Source organism: Pelodiscus sinensis, chromosome 3 (genome assembly GCF_052426305.1).
Source record: "Pelodiscus sinensis isolate ZL-2025 chromosome 3, ASM5242630v1, whole genome shotgun sequence".
Taxonomy (NCBI): Eukaryota; Metazoa; Chordata; order Testudines; family Trionychidae; genus Pelodiscus; species Pelodiscus sinensis.
The window spans coordinates 85339276-85354607 of record NC_143054.1 but is presented as its reverse complement, the minus strand read 5'-3'; positions in this window follow the sequence as shown (position 1 = coordinate 85354607).

Below are 15332 nucleotides of genomic sequence, written 5' to 3'. Positions count from 1 at the left end.
TTAAACCTTATAGAAGTTTACTAAATATTCCATGAGAAAAACAGAGGGACCTTACTAAAGAAGCTTAGGCTGAAAACGGAAGAAAATGTATGTACACGTCTGCCTCACTTTCCCCACTTTGCAGCAACTACACAACAAGTACCAGATGATCAGGATTACATACTGCCTGAGTTTCTCCACCAGTTCTCTATTAGTTTATTACCAGAATTGTCCATTACTTTGGAGTATGCTTTGCCACCTAGGCTGCATTTCACTAGTTTGTTTATAAAAAAGGTAATTGAGACAGTATCAAAAGCTCCCCTCACTTTACTAAAGTGAAGATTTATCACAGTGACTACTCCTCCCTTCCCTCCACTTTCAAGGCTTGTTTCCTTGTCAAAGAAAGCCATCTGGTTGGCTTCATCCAGTTTGTTCTTGACAAATCCACATTGAGTACTTCTTATTATCTCTTAGATGTTTACATTGATTTCTTATTTGTTTCATTATCTTTCCAGGTACAGAAGTTACTCTGACTGATCTGCAATTCTCTGGATTGTCCTTATTTCCCTTCATGTGCACAGACAGCTCTGTGACATCTTAAAACCTACTATATATTTGAGAGACCTTGTTTATCTGTGAGTAAGTGAATGAGACTTTCTGCCTGACAATCCATTGGTTCAAGAACTCCTCCTAAAAGGTAAGAGCTAGTACACTAAATTTGGTATGCAGCTTCCTCTTATCATAACTTATAGCAGAGGTGAGCAACCTTTCTGAAGTGGGCTGCCAAGATTTAACCTTCTTGAATGGGTGCCTGGTCTGTAAGGCAAAAAGAGGCACAGCCTACCCAATGCTGGGGCTGTACTGGTCCTGTCCCTCCCCTCCCTGCCTCCAGCTGCCAGGTGGGGCTGCGGTGGACTGTTGTTAGTTTGCTTCAGGCAGGTTCCAGGGTGGCTGGGAAGGCAAAGGAGCAGAGCCTTTGTATCTGCAGACCATCCGCCCCGCCCAGCTTGCCATGTTCCTGCTGCTGCTGCCTCTTCTGTTTGCTAGTGTGGAGGCAGGAAAAGGGAATAAGGGAATTTGTGTGCAGCCATCTTGGTCTTGTTAACAAGAGAGCAAAAGTCAAGCTAAGTCTGTGGCCTGACAACGCGAGATCTGTAATTAGACGCTGCCTTCGCCTCTCGCCTCCATACTGAGATAAAGATAGAATGCTGACTAAGGTAAGGACCTTGAGATAAGGAGCATCTGGGTGGAACTAAATAACTGTTAGCCATTAGTGTTTGTAATAGGAAGGAGACTAATTGTTATTGTTATTATATTTAATAGACAGTATATAAACTGCTTCATAATTGCTTGTATTCGAAGATCTGCCTCGGTGAGGGGGGGGGGAGACTCCCCCCCCCATCCGAACCAGTTTTTCCCTTGCTGCAGCTCGTAATAAAACTGCCTCTAGCTACTTGTTGCTTACAAACTCAGAGTGAAGACAATGTTTTCTTCCACACTAGTTTCTGCTCCTGCTTGGCCCTCCCCCCCGCACCTTGGCCTACGGTGGGAAAAATGGGTTTCCTCCTTGTTGCCCCCCCTTCTCCTTTACACTCTTCCTGCTTGGTCGGCTCCCCCCCTCTCCCATCCCGTGCTAGTGTGTGGAGCGTGGGTGGGTTTGGTTTCACTTTCCCAGGCCAGTTGCTACTGAGCCTGCTATTGGTTTTTCTCCCCTTACCCTTCTCCCCACACACACTTTTCATAGTCCCCCCACCCCCGCTAGTGTGTGGAGTGGTGTGCCTAGCCCAGTGAACCCTGCACAGATAGCTGCCTGATCCCCTCCCCTTCTTGCTCTCTCCCCCTTTGCCTCCTGTTTTCTGTGCCCTGCCATGGAGTTGGTGGGGGTAGGTGGGAATGAGAGAAGTGGGGGTGAGGAGGTGGGGAAGGAATGGGGAATGAAGAGAGGTGTGGAACAGGAAAGGTGTCGGAGACTTCTAACCCAGACGGCTTCAGTTTGTTGTCTGACCGCAAAGAGACAGGCAACACCAGCAAGGTCTAATCACAAAGCTCTTTATTGAAGAGTGCACACGAAAATAGAGAGCAGCCCGTCTCTACCGAGAACCAGCCCCCGATTTCTATAACAAGTGGGGTTATATAGACAGTTCCGTCACGTCATTGACTATTCGCTTAAGCAACCCACCCCCCTTTGTTAGTTGGAAACTTCTAGCATGCATGCATACCTTGTCAACTATTCAAGGTGGCCTTGATACATCAGCAACTTTCTTATTAAGACAGGCAACGAGAAGACAGAGAGTACCAGACAACGAGGAGACAGGGAGTTTTCTTATCATTTCCTTAAGCAAGCTGTTGAGCTCAGCAACTACAACAATGCAGCTGTTCGCTTATCTCATTCCCTTGCTCAACTCATGTCTCAAATTTTGTTCAGGGACTACCCAGAACCCTTTGCTAGACTCTTCTCGGTCTGTCTTAGCATAACCGCCCTAGGCCCAATTTTCTGTGACCTAACAAAGGGATGAAGAATTGGGGGGCGAAGCAGGAATCTGGCATGCATTGTCCCCTTAGCACCAGCTGGGGCTCCCTGGTTAAGCAGGCCCATATAAGCTTTACCCTTATAAGCCCTGCTCCCCTAAACCTGGACTCGTCCATCAAGCTCCCCTCATCCTCAGTCCACTGAGCCCCAGCAAGTTGCATCTGGACCCCCTATCTTATGAAATGAAGTTCCACTTCCTCAGCACCTGGACTAAGGATGTTACATTTAGATTAATCAGCTAATCAATTAGTTGATGCAATTGGCATGGACTATTCAATTAGTCCATAAGGGCACCTCTGCCTTTGAAATGTAGCAAGAACCCTGCCAACTCTGCTACATCTCAAAGGCGGCAGTGCCACGGGAGCACGGAGCCAGCGCGGGCTGTTTGAGTCCCCCCACTGGCCCCATGTTCCCTGTGCACGCTTTGCTTTTGAAATGTAGTAAGAGCGGGGCTATTAAGCCAGCTCCCCCCAGCACCAGCTCCTGCTCCTCCCCCTTGTTTCCTCTCTTTGATAGAGGCAGCAAGTGTGGGGGGAAGCGACTAGTTGAGTCAACTAGTTGCTTACATCCCTAACCTGGACCTCGCACCAATCTCCACCTCCCCTCAACTCCTTCACTGATCTCAACCAGAGTCCCATTGCCACTACACTAGAACCGCCCCCCCCCCCCACAAACCCCTGTGCATCCAGATCTCCCATTGAGCTGCCCACAGTCAGACTGCCTCATACCCGGACCCTTCACAATAGCCCCCTCCACACTTGACTCATGCTGGGCTGAGCCTGCCCAGCCACACCTGGTATGCCTGGCACAGAGGTGCAGAGCCAGCCCTTACAGTGTTAGGGTCAGGTGCGGCCTCACTGTGGAGTTCTTGTACTGGGGAAAGCTGGGGTTTCAAGTGATCTCCCCACCTCAATGCAGCCAGTGGCCTGTGCTCCCCTCTGTTAGAAATGTGAAGATGAGGGCTTTTCTCAATGGCCTTCCTGTCACAGACTTCCAGTGTGACATTGGACTCATCATTTAAGGCTTGGTCTCAGGGGGAGTTTTCCCACTGATTGGAAAAAAACCCAGTGGATAAGGAACTTAATTAGCCTGTGCCTCAGTTTCTCCATCCAGAAAAAGGGGTAATAATAATACTTGCCTGCCTCACAGGAGTTTGTGTAAATTCATTGGTTTTAGTTAGGTGTTTAGATGTCATCAGTTAGAAAGTGCTGAGAAGTGCAATTTTGCAAAGTTTTTTTTACAATTTCAAAATCTTTCTGCATTATTCATGCAGTAGCCACTGCTCCTGGATTACAGGAAAATTTCATTTTGGGACTTTATGGCAGGGGCGGATGAGAATTTTGCAGCACCCAGGGCAGCACAATTTCGCGGGGCCCTCCTTTGGAGAAAAAATTGAAAAAAGGCGTCAAATGCACAAATTGAAGGCTATTTTCATATTAAATGTGGATTGGGTAAATTTGATAGAAACTTAATTTAGTTGGATAATTTTTATTTTAATTATATTGTAATTCATTCTTAAACAAAATTCTGCATTAATAATTTAAAATTTTCATTTGTATTTAAGTTTATTATAGCTGTCTAGCTCTTTTGGTAGCACATTCTTCAATTATGTCAGTAAAGTCCATGGGTACATCTATACTACATGCCTCTGTTGCCAGAGGCATGTAGATTAGGCTACCAGGCATAGGAAAATGAAGCGGCGATTTAAATAATCGCCGCTTCATTTAAATTTACATGGCTGCCACGCTGAGCCGACAAACAGCTGATCAGCTGTTTGTCGGCTTAGCGCTGTAGTCTGGACGCGCGGGTGTCGACATCAAAGACATTTGTCGACCACTCAGGTATACCTCATTCCAGAAGGCATATCTGGGTGGTCAACAAATGCCTTTGATGTCGACACCCGCGCATCCAGACTACAGCACTGAGCCAACAAACAGCTGATCAGCTGTTTGTCAGCTCAGCGCGGCAGCCATGTAAATTTAAATGAAGCGGCGATTATTTTAATCGTCGCTTCATTTTCCTATGCCTGGTAGTCTAATCTACATGCCTCTGGCAACATAGGCATGTAGTCTAGACGTACCCCCATTTCTTTACACAGGTCATTTTCAATCGATATAATCGAAAGACCTACAAAATGCTCCTGGCTCACAGTAGATTCCCTTTGGCTGCCCTTGGCTGGTAATTGCCAGGCAGCATTGGGACTTGCGGGGGCCAGGTGGAGTGTGGGTGTTGAGACTGGGGGTGGGGGGCAGCGGGCGTGTGGGTTTTGGGACTTGGTGGGGCAGGCAGTGTTGGGGGGAGGCAGTATGTGGCTGTTGAGACTTGGGGGGCCAGGCAGCATTAGGTGTTGGGATGGGGGGGGCAGGCAGTATGTGGGTGCTGGGATTTGGGGGGCAGGCAACATATGGGAGTTGGGGGGGCCAGGCTGCATGTGGGTGCTGGGAGTAGGAGGCAGGCAACGTGTGGGCAGTTGGGTTGTGGGGCAGGCAAGGTGTGGCTACATGGAGGATGGCGCACAGATGGGCCATAGGGAGGACCAGAGGCCAGGGGTGTCTGACTCAGACAGGCCAAAATTACCATTTCAGCCTCTCAAACAGCTCCTGGTTGGGCAGGGGCAGCTGACAACTCCCCCTTCTCCCAGGGACGTGTGTATGTTTATGTGTGGGGGGGGGGGGCGCTGTTTGTGGAGCTGGGTCACGCACCCATGAGTGGGGGGAGGTGGGCACTGGCGAGAGGAGATGGGGTGTTCCTGGTGGGCGGGTTGCTCTGCCTCCGAGCGTGGCAGGAAAGGGGTCTGGGCTCCCCCTGGGGGAGAGACCGCGCCTCTCTCTGGGCGGGGCAGGAGGGCAGAGCAGCGGGATACCCGAGTGTCATGACCAGGCGTCACCCTTTGCCTCCATGGTAACGAGCCATCGCCGTGCGCATGCCAAGGGCTAACAGAGCCGCTCGTGGACACGCAGCGAAGGGCAGCAGCAGAGGCGGCTCCAGCAGGTAAGGGCAGCAGCGACAGATATACGGCAGGGCGAGTGGGGCTGGCGCGGGGCCTATTGAAGCACGGGGCCCGGGGTAGCTGTCCCGCTCGGCCTGCCCTATATCCACCGCTGCTTTATGGGATGACTCCTCCTCCCATTGTGTGATGCTGGGAGAAGAAGCAGGGCTCCAACGGGTGTCCCCCATCATCCCTTTTCAAAGAACTAGCAAAAATGCAGGTATGCCAGCCAGCCTTATGCTGTTTTTGCAGTAAGTGTGTGTGCTGCAGGGAGGGCTGGATCATTTGTGGCAGCAGGTGCCCTGTGCTGGCCTGCTAAGTGTAACTGAGCATGACAATAAATGGCCAAGAGGAATGAAGCCTCCTCCACTTGTGCCAGAGGAGCCCTTTAGAGCCTTCCCACAGGTAAGCAGTGGCTTGATCTATGAAGCCAGGCTTCATGAACTGGGCTTGTTTAGTTTGGAAAAAAGAAGATTAAGGGGGGACAGGATAGCGGTTTTCAAATATCTAAAAGGGTGTCACAAGGAGGAAGGCGAAAATTTGTTCCTCTTGGTTTCTGAGGACAGGACAAGGAGTAATGGGCTTAAAGTGCAGCAGGGGAGGTTTAGACTGGACATTAGGAAAAAATTCCTAACTGTCAGGGTGGTCAAATATTGGAATAAATTGCCAAGGGAGGTGGTGGAATCTCCCTCTCTAGAGATATTTAAGAACAGGTTAGATAGACATCTGTCAGGGATGGTGTAGACGGAGCTTGATCCTGCCTTGAGGGCGGGGGGCTGGACTCGATGACCTCTCGAGGTCCCTTCCAGTCCTATTATTCTATGATTCTATGAGCTGGGGGAATTTGTTTGGTTTTTGTTTTTACTTGTTCAAATTCTGTGATGGTGAGGTCAGCGGGTGCTCTTGGTTGGGGAGGGCAGTGATCTTGAGCAGCGGGAGTCTGGGGAGAAAGGGCTGTGGAGGGAAGGGGGGCAGAGGGAGGAGGGACGCGGTGGCACAGAAGAGAGAAGTTATTGGTAGGTGTCAGGGGGTCCGCACCCCCATGCGCCTCAGTGCCCCCTGACTGTCTTCATATAGCCCATCTCAGGGCAGAATACAGTCTGTATGGGTTGCTCATCATAGGCATCTGGGCTTATCTCCGTGGCCCCGCTTACCTAGGCCAGGCGGCCACCTGTCTCCACGCCCGGGCCTTTCCTCCGGCCCCTCCTCAGGGTAGCCTTAGCTGGCCTTCTCCCAGCTCTAGCTGGCTAGCCCCAGCAGGTCTCCCTCCTGGGAGCTCCTGCTTCCTCCACAGCCAGTCCCTCACTGGCCTCTCTCCTCCCCTTGAGCAACCTGGGCTTCTCTATATATACACAAGCCAGCTGTGCTCCTACTCGCCCTAATGGGTTCAGCTGGCTTCTCTCAGCCATTTGTGCAGTCCTGGATCTTTGCCAGCTGGGCCCTCTCTAGCCCCAATTAGCTCCCGCTGGCCTTCTCTCTGCTAGCCCCGGCTCCGGGCCGGAGTCCGAGTATTAAAGGGCCAGTGCAGGGCAGGCGCCCTGTCACACACCTTCCCCTTCGGACCGAGCTTCCCTTCTTCGGCCGGCCTCCGCCCGGCCTCTCCTATGCCCTCCCTCGGGGTCTGGTTTCTCCTCCTGGCCCCACCACCGCCAGGTCTGCCCTCGCTGCCTCAGAGCACGCCCCACAATGTCGGAGTGTGGGCCGGTGCACTCCCCAGAGGGCCACCCCATCAATGTTAGTGTGGGGCGGCAATGCCCCATCGCTCACCCCCTTTTCCAGCACTCCAGCCCTTCCCGCCAGCTCGTTAGTCTCTATGGACCTAGAAAAAAAGTCGGCGTTGTTATGGGCTTTCCCCGGTCTGTGGCAGACCTCAAACTTATATGGTTGTAAGGCCAAATACCACCTCATAATCCTAGGGTTGGTCTCCTTCATTGTCTGCAGCCATCGTAAGGGCGCATGGTCCGTTACTAATGTGAACGTTCCCCCTAGCAGGTAATAGCGCAGGGTCTCTATCGCCCACTTAGCTGCTAGGGCCTCCTTTTCAATCGTGGCATACTGTTGTTCCCGTGGGAGTAATTTTCTACTTAAATACAGGATGGGGTGTTCCTCCCCTTCCTGCTCCTGCGACAGTACAGCTCCGATCCCTCTCTCTGACGCATCTGTCTGTATTACAAACGGTTTTGTAAAATCGGGTTGATGGAGAACCGGTGACTGCGTCAGTTGGTATTTTAACGCTCTAAACGCATTTTCGCACTGCGGGGTCCACTGAACTCTTTGGGGTCTTGTATTCTGGGTCAGATCTGTCAAGGGTGCTGCAATCGTGGCGAAATGGGGTATAAATCTCCGGTAATATCCGGCTAGACCCAGAAACTGGCGGACTTGCCTTTTTGTGGTGGGGGCTTTATAATCTCGCAGGGCTTGCACCTTGTCCACCTGGGGTTTTATCCTTCCCCGCCCCACCCGGTAGCCTAGGTAGGACACCTCTCTTTGTCCAAAATGGCACTTACTTGGGTTAGCCGTGAGCTTGGCCGTGGCCAGCGCCCCAAGGACCGCCTTCAAATGCCGCAGGTGTTCCGTCCAGGTTTCACTAAAAATGACAATGTCATCAATGTATGCGGCTGCATACTCACGGTGTTCCTGTAGTACCCTGTCCATTAGCCTCTGGAACGTCGCTGCCGCCCCATTCAATCCAAAAGGCATGGTGTTGAATTGGAACAGTCCAAAAGGCGTGGCAAACGCAGTCTTGCTCTCTGAGGCGGGTGTCAGGGGAATCTGCCAGTAGCCTTTGGTTAGGTCTAGCGTAGATATGTAGTGGGCCTTGCCCAGCCGCTCCAGCAGTTCGTTTACTCGTGGCATAGGATATGCATCAAATCGCGAGATTGCATTAATCTTCCGAAAGTCTATGCAAAATCGTATAGTGCCGTCGGGTTTAGGCACCAATACAATGGGGCTACGCCACTCACTCTTAGATTCCCTGATCACCCCCATTTGCAGCATCCGCTGCAGCTCTTCCTGAACTGGTCCCCACATTTTCCGGGGCAGGGGTCGTATGTGGTCCCGGATCTTCTTACCTGGGGTTGTCGCAATGTGGTGACTCATCAAGGGGGTCTTACCCGGTTGTGTGGTTAGGACCTGGTCAAAATCCCGAAGGAGGGAGTTCAGCTCCTTCTGCTGTTCTTCCGTCAGTTCGGCTCCAATGTGCGCTGTCCCTTCTGCCTTCAAGTCGCCTCCCCAGGGTCCTAGTTCCGGTTCTGGTGGCTGTAAGGTAATAAGCATACCCTCTCGGGCGTTCCACTTCTTTAGTAAATTGACGTGATAAATTTGTTTGTCCTTTCGTTTTCCCGCTAATTTGATTTCATAATTCACTGGGCCTACCTGCCGTAGAACCTCAAAGGGCCCTTGCCATTTGGCCAACAATTTTGAGTCTGGCGCCGGTAATAGCAGGAGTACCCTGTCCCCCGGTTGGAATGTCCTGGGTTTGGCGCCCCTGTCATAAGACTGGGCTTGCTTATTTTGGGCCTGTAGGAGGTTCTCCCTAGCTAGCTCCCCTACGGTCCGGAGTCGCCTTTGCAAGTCCAAGATATAGGGCACTGTACCCGTCACCCTGGAATCCTGTTCCTCCCAGTTCTCCCGCAATAAGTCCAGGATCCCCCGGGGTTGGCGGCCGTAAAGCAACTCAAATGGGGAGAATCCCGTTGAGGCTTGGGGCACCTCTCGTACCGCAAACAACAGTGCCGGTAGTAATAAATCCCAATCCTTTGGGTCGAGCTCCACAAACCGCCGCAACATACTTTTTAATGTCTTATTGAAACGTTCAACAAGTCCATCTGTTTGCGGGTGGTAAACTGAGGTACGCAGGGTCTTAATGTTTAAGAGACGGCAAAGCTCCGCCATCAGTTTGGAAGTCACATTGGTCCCTTGGTCAGTTAGTATCTCCCTGGGGAGTCCCACCCGGGAGAATACCTGTACCAATTCACGCGCCAGCGTCGCCGCCAGCGTGTTCTTAAGGGGGACCGCCTCAGGGTATCGGGTGGCATAGTCGATTATGACCAGTATATACTGGTGCCCACGTCGGGACCTCTCCAGGGGACCTACCAGATCTAAAGCCACCCTGTCAAATGGCACCTCCACCACGGGAAGAGGGACTAGAGGGGCCTTCGGCACTCCTCCCTGAGCCGTCCGTTGGCATTCAGGGCAGGACTCGCAGAAGTCTCTGACCTCTTTATAAATCCCAGGCCAAAAGAACCGCTGCATTATGTGTTGTAGGGTCTTCTCTCGCCCCAAATGTCCAGCCCAGGGGTTCGCATGTGCTAGGTCTAATACCTGCCTCCGATACCGAGCGGGAACCAACAACTGGCTAACCTCTGTCTGCCCGTCGGTCGACCGGGCGATCCGGTATAGTCGATCGGCTCTTACCTCGAATCGCGGTGTTGGTCGAACAGCTGCCCCCGTGCTGGGGTCCCCAGTCTCTCTTGCCCCTTGTTCCCAGGCATGGGTTAAGGAGGGATCTTCCCGTTGGTCTCTCATGAAGTCCTCATCCCCTCCTATTTCCTCCGAACTGAGGATTTTCTCCGGGCACGGTTCCTCCTCGGGACCTTGGGGTGCTCCCCTTTCCCGGTCTTCCGTCCCTGCTGGTGATGGTGGCCCCTGCTTCTCCCAGTCCCGCAGGATGCGTCTGAAACCCGGCCAGTCCCGGCCCAGTAGCACTGGGTACACCAGCTTTGGGGCCAACGCTACCCTGCAGATCACCTCATCTACCCCATCCGACAACCGGACCCAACCCGTGGGGTAGATGCTAACATCCCCATGGATGCATTGCATTGATATGGATCCCCCGGCCGCCTCCCACTCTGGGACCAGCTCGGATCGTACCATTGTCTGGCTGCACCCCGAATCTACCAGGGCGGTCACTGGCCTCCCCTCTAGCCATACCTGTCGGGTGATCTTTGTCCCGTCCCGCAGTCTTGCCCGTAGGTCAGCGGCCATCACCTGTCCATACGCACCCTCTGTGTGGGGGTCGTACCTTCGCTGGCCGCTTGATGGTCCCCGCCCCTCACGCTGCGGGGTAGGACCCCAGTCTGGGCTCCCTTGCGCGTTGGTTTCGCCCGGGTCCAAACCGCCTTCCGCCCGTCTCCTAGTTTCTTTTACCATCCCGGGTCGGTGGTTCTGAGTCCTTTCCTTGGTGGTTGGTTGCCGCCACCTCCCCCAGGTCCTCTCAGGGCACAGCCTCCGAATGTGGCCCGGCTTCCCGCAGGCCCAACATGTCCGCGCCTCCCCTGTTGTCTCCACAGGGGCGGCTCTCCCTTTATCCCTATTAGCTGGGGGGGGGGGCTCCTGGCTCCCACCCCGTAGGGGCACTCCCTCCTCAGGTGTCCCCTGTGCCCACAGGCAAAACAAGTTCTCAGGCGCGGCCCCTGCCCCCAACGCTTGGAGCCTGGTTTGCTATGGAGCTCGAGGTCACCCCTTTGTCGTGGCCTGCTCCCCTTTTCCCATGGCCCCGCCTGTAGGGCCTCCCAGGCCCTCCAATACTTATTCATCATCCACTTTTTTTTTTTTTTCCAACTCCCCGTTCCAGTCCTGTGGTCTACCGACCACTATTTACTCGCAATAAACCCCTTTTCTGTCAGGGTGGGGTTATACTACCCACATTCTCCACCATCTGTCAGGGGGTCCACACCCCCATGCGCCTCAGTGCCCCCTGACTGTCTTCATATAGCCCATCTCAGGGCAGAATACAGTCTGTATGGGTTGCTCATCATAGGCATCTGGGCTTATCTCCGTGGCCCCGCTTACCTAGGCCAGGCTGCCACCTGTCTCCACACCCGGGCCTTTCCTCCGGCCCCTCCTCAGGGTAGCCTTAGCTGGCCTTCTCCCAGCTCTAGCTGGCTAGCCCCAGCAGGTCTCCCTCCTGGGAGCTCCTGCTTCCTCCACAGCCAGTCCCTCACTGGCCTCTCTCCTCCCCTTGAGCAACCTGGGCTTCTCTATATATACACAAGCCAGCTGTGCTCCTACTCGCCCTAATGGGTTCAGCTGGCTTCTCTCAGCCATTTGTGCAGTCCTGGATCTTTGCCAGCTGGGCCCTCTCTAGCCCTAATTAGCTCCCGCTGGCCTTCTCTCTGCTAGCCCCGGCTCCGGGCCGGAGTCCGAGTATTAAAGGGCCAGTGCAGGGCAGGCGCCCTGTCACAGTAGGGTAGATCTCAACTCTTTTCAATGGTTGGTGAGAACAGGGCTGGAGATTTGGTTCCTTCACTCTTAGGGATATTGGGTCTACCAGTCTGGTACATAAAGCTGCCTCAGTGGGACATTTTACCTTTTTGGTTCTGTGAGCTGAATGGGTTAAAGCAGCAGCAGCCAATCTCTTTTGGCAATTCTTATTCGTTGTCTGAGGTGCTTGCTGCTGTTGAAACAGTCAACATAAGAAGCCCTCACTTGTTTGTATGAAGAAGTGAAAATGAGGTGCAGACTATTTCTAGTCATCTTCCTCTCAGTGGGCATGTCCAGAAACAGTTGCAAAGTTTAAGGCATTTACAAATGCAGACCTCAATTCTGCAAGCTTCTCCATGTTGGAAGGGACTTAGGAAGCTGTGCTTAACACCCTTGGGAGACTTGAACCTGTTTGGTGGAACAGATATTCTTGATCAGTGCTTCAGTGCTTGACAAACATCTCTCCTCTGTATGTCCTCCACACATTAATTTCTCCCAACCCAACTAGTGTGTCTGTAATGGATGGAAGGGGTACTGCTTGTAAAGAGTTAAACTCAGAGAATCTGAGCATATCATCCAGCAAGAAAGTGTTAAGATTTGCATTGAAAAACAGGTTGTCTGTTTCTTTGTGTGAGAGAAGCAAAAGGGTAGGAGAGAGAGATGGAATGAGCCTGGGAAGTAAAAATGAAATTTACAACAATAAGCACGTCTAGGAGAACAAAACCTTGAAGCAACAAATGTAAGTAGCCAGGGAATGTTTAGTTAGATGTGATCAGGTTAATTTCTTTGTTTTGTAGTTTGGTTATCTTCCTCTGTGCTGAGTCACCCCCGCTGTGACTAAAGCTGAATCTCAGGAGAGCAGTTCTTTGTGCTTTAATCTGTTTTTTCTCAGCTGTTTTATGACATCTAGCAACCAAATATGCGTTATCAAGTATATTGTTTTGTTAATAAAATTAATCTTTTTAGGATGATGATTTGATTCTTGTGTCCTGGAAGGTAATAAAAGGTCTGTGTTAGCTGACCTCTCAGTCTTAGGCTTGCAATCAGAGATTGCAGTTTGTTTGTTTGTTCTCTCGTGGTGAGGAGCTTAGGCTATCCCATGGGAAGAAGTCCCAAGTGATTCTTCCTGTGTTCAGAAAAAAGGGATTTTTGCACTTGGTTGGTGGCAGAGTAGCATCAAAGGTCAGGGAATCTTTGACCTTGGAGTTTTTAAGCAGAAGCCTATAGAGGCAAGGTATTTTAAAAGTCTCTTGTGGGCCCCTACCTTCTGCACTCAAGGTGTCAGAGTGGGGAACAGCCTTACCAGTGTTATAGTTCATAAATTCGGTATTTCTAGTTCAGTGTCCTTAGTTTTTTTGAGAGACAGAATTGTTGCTTTCTGGCATTTCCTTAGGGTATGTCTACACTACAAAGTTAATTCGAACTAACAGCCGTTAGTTCGAATTAACTTTAATAGGGGCTACACATACAAACTGCTAGTTGGAATTTAAATCTAACTAGCAGAGCACTTAATTCGAACTAGGTAAACCTCATTCTACGAGGAGTAACGCCTAGTTCGAATTAAGTAGTTTGAATTAAGGGCTGTGTAGCCACTTAATTCGAACTAGTGGGAGGCTAGCCCTTCCCAGGTTGCCCTGGTGGCCACTCTGGGCCAAACCAAGGAAATTCTTCTGCCCCTCTCCCGGCCCCAGAGCCCTTAAGGGGGCACGGTCTGTCTACAGTGCTTGTGCCAGTTGCAAGCCTGTCAGCACCCAGCCAGCAGACCCTGCACCTGGCACGGCATGAGCCAGCCACCCGCTGCCACCTAGGCCTCCGCCTCTTCCCAGGACCAGGCTAGCGGCTCCCAGGGGCCTGCCCGGGGCCGCAAGAGGTGGGCGCCCGCCTGGTCTAGTGCGGAGATCGTGGACCTCATCGAGGTTTGGGGGGAGGCCTCCAACGTCCACAATCTCCACACTAGGCACAGGAAAGCGGCCAGGATAGCTGCCAGTCTGGTCACCAAAGGCCACATGCGAACCCAGGGGTAGGTTTGCATGAAAATCAAGTTGGTCCAGGGAGACCCCCGACCCTCAGCTTAGAACATAAGAATGGCTGTACTGGGTCAGACCAAAGGTCCATCTAGCCCAGTAGCCTATCTGCTGACAGTGGCCAACACCAGGTACCCCAGAGGGGATGGACCGAAGACAATGACCGAGTGATTTGTCTCGTGCCATCCATCTCCAGCCTTCCACAAACAGAGGCCAGGGACACCATTCCTACTCCCTGGCTAATAGCACTCCATGGACCCAACCTCCATGAATTTATCTAACTTCTCTTTAAACTCTGTTATAGTTCTAGCCTTCACAGCCTCCTGTGGCAAGGAGTTCCACAGGTTTACTATGTGCTGTGTGAAGAAGAACTTTCATTTATTAGTTTTAAGCCTGCTACCCATTCATTTCATTTGGTGTCCTCTAGTCCTTCTATTATGGGAACTAATGAAGAACTTTTCTTTAGTCATCCTCTCCACACCACTCATGATTTTATAGACCTCTATCATATCCCCCCTCAGTCTCCTCTTTTCTAAGCTGAAAAGTCCCAGTCTCTTTAGCCTCTCTTCATATGGGACCTGTTCCAAACCCCTAATCATTTTAGTTGCCCTTTTCTGAATCCTTTCCAAGGCCAAAATATCTTTTTTGAGGTGAGGAGACCACATCTGTACACAGTACTGAAGATAGTACCATAGTTTGATACTTCCCCTCCTCCTTCTTCCCCTGGCTTCCCCCTTCCAGCTCCCTCCTCCGAGGTTTCCCCCTCCCCTCTTCCACCCTCTCTCTTCCCCTCTCCCACCTCCTTTTCCCAGTCTCCCCAGAGGTTAATCCCCGCCCCCCCAGTTTTGTTAAATAAAGAGAGTTTCTATTTTTGAACACACGTGTGCTTTATTTTTTACATCAGGAAGGGGGGCTAGGGAGGGGTAAGTGGAAGGAGGTGAGGGAGGAATGGGGCACGAGCCCCCTATGGGGAGGACTTGGGTGGCTCTGCGGGCTCCTCATGGTGGAAGCTCTCCAGCAGGGCCTCCTGGATCCTGACAGCCCCCCGATTGGCCACCCCGGATGGCAGCGGGCTGATGGCCGAGTGCTGTGATGTGCCCAGTGTGGGCACTCAGGGCACTCCAAACCAGCACTGCTTTGCAGGCGGGAACCCCTGAGAACTGTCTGTCCAGGGTGGGGGTCGGGTCCCTTGAAGCACAGCCCTCGGCTAGCCTGAGACAGCAGCTCCACGCTCTAAGTCCTAATCTGATGCCCTGCCGACACTGCTTCCGGCCATCCTTAACCTCGGTTCAGGGTCAACTTAATGTGGACATGCTAGTTCGAATTAGCAAAATGCTAATTCAAACTAGTTTTTAGGTCTAGTTGCACTAATTCGAATTAGCTTAGTTCAAATTAGTGCTGTAGTGTAGACATACCCTTCAAGAATAACCAGAGACCCCAGGGTAAAAGATATTCCCTGGCTTGGAAATTTAGCTGAATTAGGAAGAGTTTTAGGATAAGTTTACAATAAGCTTTAATGGGTTAGAATGGGCAATGTGTGTTCTATTATTTTAAATTTGTAATTCACTTTGCTCTGTCTGTTTTCACTTGCAACCTGTTAAATCCT